Raw genomic sequence first — 11,829 nt, forward strand, 5'->3', positions numbered from 1 at the left:
CCGTTCACACACTCAACAAGCTTGTATTTCTTACTAAACGACAGTGCTTAACCGTATTGAATGCTTTCTGAAATCAAGGAAGTCCGGTCGCCGTTCTCTACGGCTCCCTGAATGTCATCGACGAGCTGAGCTAGCTCAGCTTGCAACACCCATATTAATTTTTACGGAAGACGTAGCTACCTACCCAGCATATCTAAAATTTCCAGTATATTATGTTGGTTTCCGGCTCTAGCTACTTATGAAAAATATATAGGTGAATGAGCACCATTTAAGAGCGTTACCACCTGCTTTGCTGAGTCAAATCTTGTTGCATCGCTTGGCTCGTGTCGTTCTTCGGCTTTTCCTGGAAGCTGTGACAAACTGCTTTGCGTGCATTAGTGTCACTCAACGTCTGACCTACTGCTGTTCTCACTGATAGCACTTGGGCAGTTTGCATGTAAGGTACCTGAAGTTTAATTCGTTTCGGTAACTGTAATAAGTGTGTGTATGGTGGAAAGTCTTGTAGCGATACGGCGAGGCACAGTTTCGGTAAATACCTTACTCCTCTCGAAAAGCACCAGAGACTGTCACTAAGTGGTTACTATTAACAGTGTCACACCCCTTCACTCAATAAAACACTGCATCTCACCTCCTGTACGTCGGGTAATGGCCATGGAAATATTTTCACCATAAACACTCAAATCAGTTTCTTCCAGGCCGGTCCCCACGCCAAGCTTGCGTTAGGGCCTTGGCTGTGTGTTTTTTTCTTCTTTTTTTTTTTTTCTTCAGTGGTCCAATCTCTTGGCCCGAACGAAAATTTCCTCTCTAAGATTTCTCTTCCGCAGACGACTTATCGGGAAGATGATATACCACATCCAAAATAAACAAATTTAATCTTCTAATGTACAAAACGATGTGCGGAAAGTGATTTAACCGCCTTCAAATGCAAAATGAAACATGCAAGTTAAAGCTCCTCATACCAACTAAAATATTATACGAAAATGAAAACTAAAATCTTCTAATAACCTACAGTTTATCGCCAAAATTAATTTTTGTAGGAAAATAAAATTCTTCTCGAAACTGAATCTGTCTCGGTAACAAATTCTTTCAGCAACTAAAATATTTCTAGAAACTAAAATTTTTAGGTTACAGTTTCTCTGAAAAATCAGGAATCTTCTTGGACACTAAGGGCTTTTTGTAATCACAATCATCCTTGCAAAACGAAGCCTTCATGAAGCTCGTATTCTTTATTTTATTGTGAGGCTCTGAAAAGAAAATCAAAGTGAACTCTGGTTTCTTAGTCTATAAGAAAAATAAAAGGTGTACTCTGTACCTGTTCTTCATTTATAATTAAACAAACCGGATGTTGTCCGGTGCCTCCGGTCGATGCTTGATTTAGCGCGTGACTGACACAAGCTTCTTACCGCATTATTGTGTCGAGGTGCTTCCGGATGCACCCTTTGCAATTGGCCCTTGTGTGGTTTTTACATTAAAATTGTACACAAGGAAGCAGCAAAACGGTAGACACTGTCAGAGTGCTTACTTTTTAGAGAATAATGGTCGAAATAACTCACAACTTAGGTTAGCTTGGAGGGTGTCATCTCAAGGTACGCAGACGGTCAAGGAAAGTAATACACTATGAAGCACGAGTGTGAGATTTATCAATCTTTCTGCACTTTTTCATCATATAACGAGTACCAAGTGATTAAATTTTCATTTCATTCGGAAAATGTACATCATCAACTTTATTGTTGGAATATGACCCGGCCGGCCGGAGTGGCCGAGCGGTTCTGGGCGCTACAGTCTGGAACCGCATGATCGCTACGGTCGCAGGCTCGAATCCTGCCTCAGGCATGGATGTGTGTGATGTCCTTAGGTTAGTTAGGTTTAATTAGCTCTAAGTTCTAGGGGACTGATGACCTCAGAAGTTAAGTCCCATAGTGCTCACAAGGGAACCTCCCCATCGCACCCCCCTCAGATTTAGTTATAAGTTGCACAGTGGATAGGCCTTGATAAACTGAACACAGATCAATTGAGAAAACAGGAAGAAGTTGTGTGGAACTGTGAAAAAATAAGCAAAATATACAAACTGAGTAGTCCATGAGCCACATAAGCAACATCATGGAGAAAGTGTGCTCAGAAGCGCCGTGGTCCCGTGGTAGCGTGAGCAGCTGCTGGACGAGAGATCCTTGGTTCAAGTCATCCCTCGACTGAAAATTTTACTTTCTTTATTTTTGCATAGTTATTATCTGTCCGTTCGTTCATTGACATCTCTGTTCACTGTAATAAGTTTAGTGTCTGTGTTTTGCGACCGCACTGCAAAACCGTGCGATTAGTAGACGAAAGGACGTGCCTCTCCAATGGGAACAGAAAACATTTGATCGTAAGGTCATAGGTCAACCGATTCCTCCACAGGAAAACACATATGATATATTCTATACGACACTGGTGACGGCATGCGCGTCACATGACAGGTATATTTTGTCGACCCACCTAACTTGTACACTTGGCGAATGGGTAAAAAGATTCTTCTACCTTGCCCGATTTAGGTTTTCTTGTGGATGTGATAATCACTCCCAAAAAAGTGATGAAAACATAAGAGTTTGTCACATAAACTGAAAATAAAAAATTAAAATTTACAATTGATGGAAGAATTGAACCCAGGACCTTGCGTTCCGCAGCTGCTCACGTTACCACGAGACCGCGGCGCTCCTGCGTCCCTATCCTCCTTATTGTTGCTTATCTTGCCTTGAACTACTCAGTTTATATAATTTGCTTATTTTTTCACAGTTCTACACAACTTCTTCCTGTTTTCTCAATTGATCTGTGTTCAGTTTTTCAAGGTCTATCCACTGTGCCAACTTATAACTAAATCTGAGGGGGGTGCGATGGGGAGGTTCCCTTGTCAGAGTCAATACGCCCCAAGGGGGCGATTAAACACTTGTGTTCGCTTTTCCGTGAGTTTAAATACTCTCAGAATGTAATTTTGTGAAAATTCTTATCAGTACTGAAATACCTACCTGTCACTTCACACCACCTGTACTCTGGTATCGCTCTAAAGACAAGCTATATCACTGATAAATCAGGGGACCAAGCAGGTCAGACAAGGGTCCGTACATACCTGGATGCGTTTGTCGCGTGAAATGCAATGTGTGGTCTTGCCTCAGCTGTTTGAATACGCCTTTTGGCAGCCTGCTCGTGAACAGTATGACAAGGTTTCCCGTTTTGCCACATTACGACGAGCATTCAGCCTCCTGTTGTCACATCAAGTAGCTTCACACGCAAGATTCCAGAACGGGAGAGACCTGGATCTTGAGAATCGATACTTCCTGTGACCTTTCACCAAGTCGAAGTCGAATGTGGACACGTCAATCTGACATCCACAAGCACAAGCGAAACTCATCACTGAATGCCACAAATACCACTCAAGGTGATAGTGCCTCTTCATCATGCCAGCTTGTTGTCTGTGCTGTGTTGTCAGCAGTAAAAGGCGCATGGTGAGATCTCTAAAAAACTTCCCGACGACTCGTACTAACACTCTGCCTGTAACCTTTGCTCGGATTTCACCAGTAGAGCCAATCGAACAGTTCTACGATTTTCTAGTGACGCAGTTCTGAAGGAACCCAAGCCTACTCTTTCGCCACACTGTCGTCTTGATTACATCCCATCATCACTCGTTTCCAGTCATTGCGATACATGCGATATGTCGGTATGATGCTCCCATTTTCATCACGACAGTCATTCAGCCTCACTTAAAGTCCAAAAGATAGCATTTATCTACAGACAGATACGTGTCCTCTGGGCAAGAAGGGTTGTGATCTCCACCTGAGGCGTTCCAGTAACCACAACGTTCTCGCACCATTCTATACTGGAAAGAGGCTCACGTAGGGATGCAGTTTTAAACATGTCCCATGGGCATGGAAATATTGGAATATGAGTTTGGCAGCGTTCAGTCAAGGTGTAACACTAATCGTTTCCGTCAGTATATTTCGTCGGCCTTGGACCTCAAATCCACTACACCATCAGAACTATACCAGTAAATCCGCACCCATGACACTGTAAAGAATGTAACTCCCATGTATAAAACAGCTTCATTTGTTTGTTTACTTTATAAATAAGTTAATGAGCTGAACATTTGACGTTAAGCACGTAAACGAGAAAAATTTTAGAAAGCGCTTCTAAAGTATGCTTAAAGTCTTCTGGAAGTTTCTAAGTGCTCTCATTCTCAAATACTGTGAAACAGGGCGTATCTAACTGCTCGTGGCTCTTTTCTTGTCCTGGAACTATCTCACACAGTGACTGCTACGAAGAAACGGGAAAATACTACGTATATGTATCACCACCCAGGAAAAGCTTTTGCTTGCTGTAGTTCGCCTCGTGGACGACTGAATCGTTCGCTGCACGTGTAAGGGTCACCATGAATCCTGATTGGTTATTGTGAAACATTTAGGCTGGACACTGTTCTGACTGAACTGACTAATGAAAAATTAAATAATCGCAAAGGAAACGCTAAGATAAGGTGCGACCATGCAGGAACGAATTTGTTCCCTCTCATTTCAATACACACTCCCCTTGGTCAACTACAGGCACAATATGGATACTCTTTGAGGGGAATGGGTCACGAAATCCATGCGCATGGCAATCAACTTGCATTCAGAAACTTTAACATTTATTACTCAGACTAAACATCAGAAGCAAGGTGTATATGTTATGGTACTGAAATCCATTCCGTACCATCAGAGGGAGGAATGTTGTAAGAATTGAGCATGGAGAACTTCATATTGTTCATGGAATATTATCTGGTACATGACAGGATCATTTTTATTGATCTCCAGCTATATAAATATGTACATGAAGTTCTGTACAAACACCTGAGGATGGGCACAATCACGAAATCGTCCGCGTGACAAATAAATAATCTTTTATTGTGGCTTGTAGTGCAAATCTTTCTACACGCTATAAAGGAACAGTCACGGAGTTCAACAGCATCCACTATGGATAAAATTCAGCTGTTTTGTATTACACTATGTGATCAAAAGCACCCGGACACCTGACTGAAAATGATTTTCAATTTCTTTGCGCCCTCCATCGGTAATGCTGGAATTCAATATGTTGTTGGTCTACCCTCAGCCTTGGTGACCTCCAGGATAGGTATCGATGTCGGGCGGTGAAGCCTGGCACGAAGTCGGCGTTCCAAAACATCCCAGAGGTGTTCTATAGGAGTCAGGTCAGGTCTCTGTGCAGGCCAGTCCATTACAGGAGTGTTATTGTCGTGTAACCACTCCGCCACAGGCAGTGCATTATGAAGAGGTGCTCGATCGTGCTGAAAGATGCAATCGCCACCCCCGAATTGCTGTTCAACACTGGGAAGCAAGAAGGTGCTTAAAACATCAATGTAGCTCTGTGCTGTGATAGTGCCACGAAAAACAACAAGGGATGCAATCGCCCTCCATGAAAAATACGACCACACCATAACACCATCGCCTCCGAATTTTACTGCTGGCAATACACACCATGGCAGATGACGTCCACCGGACATTGGCCATACCCATACCCTGCCATCGGACCGTCACATTGTGTACCGTGATTTGTCACTCGACACAACGTTTTTTCACTGTTCAATCACCCACTGTTTACGCTCTATATACCAAGCGAGGCGTCTTTTGGGATTTACCGGCGGGATGGGTGGCTTATGAGCAGCCGCTCGACAATGAAATCCAAGTTTTCTCACCTCCCGCCTACGTGTCATAGTACTTACAGTGGAACCTGGTGCAGTTTGGAATCATGTGCCATAGTCTGGATAGATGTCTGCCTATTACACATTACGACCCTCTTCAACTGCCGGCGGTCTCTGTCAGTCAACAGACGAGGTCGGCCGGTACGCTTTTGTGCTGCACGTGTCCCTTCACGTTTCCACTTCACTATCACATCGGGAACAGTGGACCCAGGGATGTTGAGGACTGTGTAAATCTCGCGTACAGACGTATGACAAAAGTGACACCCAATCACCTGACCACGTTCGAAGCCCGTGAGTTCCGCGGAGCGCCCCATGCTGCTTTCTCACGATGTGTAAATAGTACTGAGGTCGGTGATACGGAGCACCTGGCAGTAGGTGGCAGCACAATGCACCTAATACAAAAAAAACGTATGTTTTTCGGGGCGTCCGGATACTTTTGGTCACATAGTGTTTATGGAAACAGGGGAGAGTGTGCCACGGTCATTATACTCGCGAAATGGGGTGGCATCTTTAAAACAATGGCGATTTAATATGTAAATTGAACGTGGGTGAACGTGGAGGGGGATTACTAATGTTGGTAGCACAATGCTTCTAATAGGATAACGTATGTTTTTGGGGGTGTCCGGATACTTTTGATCACATAGTGTATCTCGAAATAGGGGAGAGAGTGCCACGGTTATGTAAATTGGACGTGGGTGAATGTGGAAGGGGGGGGGGGAGAAGAGAAAGGGAAGAAGAGGAAAGGGATTACTGATGTCGCCCCAACGGGACACTATCCGGAATCAGCTGCGACGAGTGAAAACGTATATCGGCCCAGGACTCCAACCCAGGATCTCCTGCTTGCTAGGCAGGTGCGTTAACCACTGCGCCATCCTGGATACAGCGCTATCGCTTTTGTGCGCTTTATCTCGGCACGCCTCACGGCCGACCCACATTTCCATCGAGCGCCACCTGTCCGCGGCCCCTGTCCATTTTCTTCGTGCCGCGCGGGATTAGCGGCAGTGACGAAGGTGGATCCATTGCCCTTTTAGGCGCGTGAGTTTTATGAATGCGTGGTATCTTCTTTCGGACGTGTCCGAAAGAATGGACACTACACAGAATCCGCAGTTGTTCTACATTGCGCGTAAATTGAATATGGAGTAGATCGGGGAGGGGGGAGGGGAAAGGAAAGGAAAGGAAAGGAAAGGAAAGGAAAGGAAAGGGAAGGGATTAATGGCGTCAGTTGCAACGGGACATTACGCAGCACCAGCGGACCCGGATTCTAACACGGGATCCCCTGCTTACTAGCCATCCGGGACACAGTGTCATCAGAACTGCGCGGACTATCTAGACACACCTCACAGCCGCCCCAAATTTCGGAAAGAACAGACACCACGCATTCATATAAGGCGATTTTCGTTGGAGCAGGATCTTCTCATGAAATTTGAATCACCAACTTTGCCCTCAGAGAGCAAAAATATTTTGTTTGCGCCCACCTAAATACGGGGGAATGACCGTCATAATAAAACAAGAGTTCGCGCGGAAAGACTTACAAGTGTTCGCTTTCCCGCGCACTGTTCGAGAGTGGAACAGCAGAAGAAAAGGTAGTTCGATCAACAATTTAATTGTAAATTGCATAGTTATCATGTAGATGTAAATGTAGATGTGAATGTACATGTACTAATCCAGATGCAGCAGCTCACCTCACATTGTGCAACACGTAACTTCTCGAGCGAGTGAGCCAGATGTACCTCACATGACGGAATTGGCAAGGAGGCGAGACAACGTCGGGCGCAGTGAGCGCTCGAGGCGAAGAAGATACTGGCGCAACGGCGGCAGCGCACGTGACCGCGTGGCGGGCACAGTCCGGTGGGCACGGCTCGCCGCCTTCCGCCTCGTTTCAGCGCGGCAGTCGTCGCCAACAGCTCAATCCGGGCTGCCGGCGCCCGTATGTTAGGCGGCGCGCGAAATGTGCCGCCTCCATATTTCTTCCGTCAACAAGCAAACAGCGTGGGCCGAGCCGGCGTCGCCCGCCTGCCTGCATTCTTGGCTGCTGGCCACTGGCCGTGTTGGTAAACAATAAGCGGCGGCGGCGCGTGTCGCTTTGTGGCCGGCCACGGGGACGCCCGTCCGTGTTGCCTGCGGTCACGTACGCCGCCTTTCAGCCCCGCTACACACACACACACAAACACACACACAGAGAGAGGTGAGAGCAGAGGAGAGGCGAAGGGGTAAGAGGGAAGTGTTGTGGCGTCTGGCAAAGTAGGACACCAAAAAAACTGTCAGTGTGAGCGAGTAAACAAAGTTATAAGTCACTGAAAAAGCTCGGTTAACATTTCACGTACTGCTGAAGAGCTGCTGTGCGACTACTCCGAGTTTTCGGACGGCGGGCTAAAGACGACTGGCCACGTACAGTGCAAGTTTCACCTCGGCGGAACTGGAGTGCTACGCGTCCCAAGCTCGTGCATTTGATGATGTGTGGCGAGACGGCGAGCGTCAGTTCTTCTGCTATTGCGTAGAAGAGAACATTCAGAAGCAAGAATTTGCAGTCAGGGTAATCATTCACCTCATAAATAACCTACATCAAAGGATATTTGAAACTTTATACGAGTGAATTTAACACGAAATTCCTTCCAAAAGACAGTGAAGTACGCCGACATTGTTGTGTTGGGTTCATACATATATTTTGTGCACAGAGTCTTTCAGAGCTTCCACGTACGTCAGAATAGAAGGCATAACCGCCAATAAGATGAAAATGGCTTTATTCAAGCCATATTGTTTTCTGTAAACAGCTTCTCCACAGCTTCATAGTGTTTAAAGATGATGGCTCTGAGCTCTATGGGACTTAACTTCTGCGGTCATCAGTCCCCTAGACTTAGAACTACTTAAACCTAACTAACCTAAGGAGATCACACACATCCATGCCCGAAGCAGGATTCGAACCTGCGACCGTAGCGGTCTCGGCGGGGTCAGGGATTTTCTATGCCTCATGATGACTGGGTGTTGTGTGATGTCCTTAGGTTAGTTAGGTTTAAGTAGTTCTAAGTTCTAGGGGACTGATGACCATAGATGTTAAGTCCCATAGTGCTCAGAGCCATTTGAACCATATTTTTGTAGCGGTCTCGCGGTTCCAGACTGTAGCGCCTTAAACCGCTCGGCCACTCCTGCCGGCTATATTGTGTATAAACAACAGCATCGAAACCACGAAAAGCTGCTATAATGTGTTTTTATTTATCGACGGTCAGTGTCGGTCAAGACACCATATTCAGGTCACCTACATTCTCGTAATAACAGAAATGAATATGAAACAGTGCATGTCAAGATAAGAAGATGACCTATTGTTCAGATGGATGACGACGTCGGCAACTGCCGATATTTCTATAGGAACTCAATCTGCCATTTTCGAGGCATAAGTGCTTCAAGCTATGTCCGGCTCCATTTCTTTAAGTTATTGAACATCGTATACACCTTGAGAAACTCAAGTCTCACAAGATTTAATAGCTGGTCAAAGGAAGGATCCGCGGAATCAATTATGTACTTTATATCAAGGAACCTTCCTTTATCTTGATATTGATCGCTTGACTGAAATTCGTTTCGATAAGTAAATATGTGATGCCGTTCTTCTTCAAGTCATAGCCGGCCGGAGTGGCCGAGAGGTTCTAGGCCTTACAGTCTGGAACCACGCGACCGCTACGGTCGCAGGTTCGAATTCTGCCTCGGGCATGGATGTGTGTGATGTCCTTAGGTTAGTTAGGTTTAAGTGGTTCTAAGTTCTAGGGGACTGATGACCTCAGAAGTTAAGTCCCATAGTGCTCAGAGCCATTTGAACCTTTTTTTTTTTTTTTTTTCAAGTCATACCGGTTTCCTAGAACTAATGAAAGGTGGCTACACTGAATCACAGCGCCAGAGATTGCGCCAAAGAGTTTTATTCCGCCGCCACCACTGGCAGTGCTTGTTCAGAAGTTGTTGTGGGAAGTAGTAGTTCTGAAGTTGCCTTGACTAGTTGTGAGCATGTCGTGTGCAGTTGTTCTGATGGGCTAGACAGCCGATGCTGTTCGAATGGGGATGTTGTAATGATCAGAGTGTATTTTTCGTCAATATATATGAAGGTAAAAAAAATATTTTTTTTATTTCAAGTTTCCTAACTAACAATGCCTCTTGGTCACAGGTTCAGTCAACAAAGCATCTGGCTTGTGTTCATGTATTGGAGTGTAATTCTGGTTTCTATGTGCAATTATAGTATTTCTGTTTTTTTAATTACTTCAGTGTAATTTGAAATACAAAATTTTTTTTATTACCTCATGTATATTGACGAAAAATACACTCTGATCATTACAACATCTCCAATCGAACAGCAACGGCTGTCTAGCCCATCAGAACAACTGCACACGACATACTCACAACTAGTACTGCTATCGACATCCTCTCGACAAGCACTGACTACTGCAACATCCGAACCACTACTTCCCACAGCAACTTCTGTACAAGCACTACTAGTGGAGGCGGCGGAATAAAACTCTTTGTCGCAATCTCTGGCGCTGTGACTCAGTGTAGCCAACTTTCATATAGGTTACAATTATATTTTAAATAAATAAGCACGTTCAGCACCAATGTTACTCTAAAAACCCAGTGCTACTGTAACTTGTAGCTGTATGCTAAAGAAAAAAAAAACGTGCATGGGGGCTTAATTAAGTACAATGCAAATAATTTTAATTTTAGTAGCTGTCTGTCCGGTTACGCAGTCTCGTAAACGGTTGGCCCTGACTAGTATTAGTACGCAATCTGACTGCATAGAATAACAACAAAGAATGAAAGGAAATTTCCGTTAACACAATTAATTAATTAAGTCCCCAGCAACTATAAAACCTACGAAACAACAAAGCACAAGTGTAACTGTTCTGTGTGTGGAAGTGTGATTCAACGTACACATCTGGCACGGTTCTTCCTCAATAAGACAAGGTATTTTAAGCACCATTTACACTGAAGTAATTAAAAAAAACAGTAATACTATAATTGCACATAGAAACCAGAATTACACTCTAATTTATGAACACAAGCCAGATGCTTTGTTGACTGAACCTGTGACCAAGAGGCATTGTTAGTTAGGAAACTTGAAATAAAAAAAATATTTTTTTTACCTTCATATATATTGACGAAAAATACACTCTGATCATTACAACATCCCCATTCGAACAGCATCGGCTGTCTAGCCCATCAGAACAACTGCACACGACATGCTCACAACTAGTCACGGCAACTTCAGAACTACTGCTTCCCACAGCAACTTCTGAACAAGCACTGCCAGTGGAGGCGACGGAATAAAGCTCTTTGGCGCAATCTCTGGCGCTGTGACCTTTCACTAGCCACTGTCATCAGGCACCATGAGGCACTAGTCTGTAAAGGTACTGTACCTCAGGCTTTCTCATACTCCGATAACAGCATGAGGTGCCGAGCTTTACAGTGTATAGACATCATAGAGGGTGATTCGGCGATGTTGTTGCAACTCTCACTGGCGGTGCAGAAAGGTAAAAATGTGTCAAATTGGGGTAAGAGAGCCCGGTACAGAAACTATCAAGTCTCACGAAAATCGTTCTGATACACCTGACAGCAGAATACATGTGCCGGTACTGTTGTTGGTAAGTTTGTAGCGTAGGCAACTAACAAAGGTGGTAGTATGGATCAAAGCAAGAGAAAATATCTACTACACATGGGCTCTAAAATGCATATCTTAAGAGCTACGAGCAGATTTTCTTCTTCGATGGTGTTGCTGTCAGCTCTGTCGTTTCCATGTAAAATACGTTTGACCAACACTGCTCTAGACTATCAAGAACCTTCACCAGCTACTCGTTACTGCTGCAGACAGCAGGACTTCACCAGGGTATTACCCGGCAATGCGGCCGTACCAGGAACTAACGTGCCACTCGACTAGGTACTGGTACATTCAGGTTAAAACAGTGCGCGTTGTTACGTTGCAGTGCAAGCGTGCAAGGTGAACGCAGAAAAACTATGGATAGACGCAATAGCTTGCTGTTAACGTGACTGCATTTGTTGAGGATGAGAAACAGAAGGGATTTACTTGTCGGTGGAGAGGGTGACGGAACGTGCAGCCAGAATGATAACCTTTAACTCACTAG

This window comes from Schistocerca americana, chromosome 5 (assembly GCF_021461395.2).
Source record: "Schistocerca americana isolate TAMUIC-IGC-003095 chromosome 5, iqSchAmer2.1, whole genome shotgun sequence".
Lineage (NCBI taxonomy): Eukaryota > Metazoa > Arthropoda > Insecta > Orthoptera > Acrididae > Schistocerca > Schistocerca americana.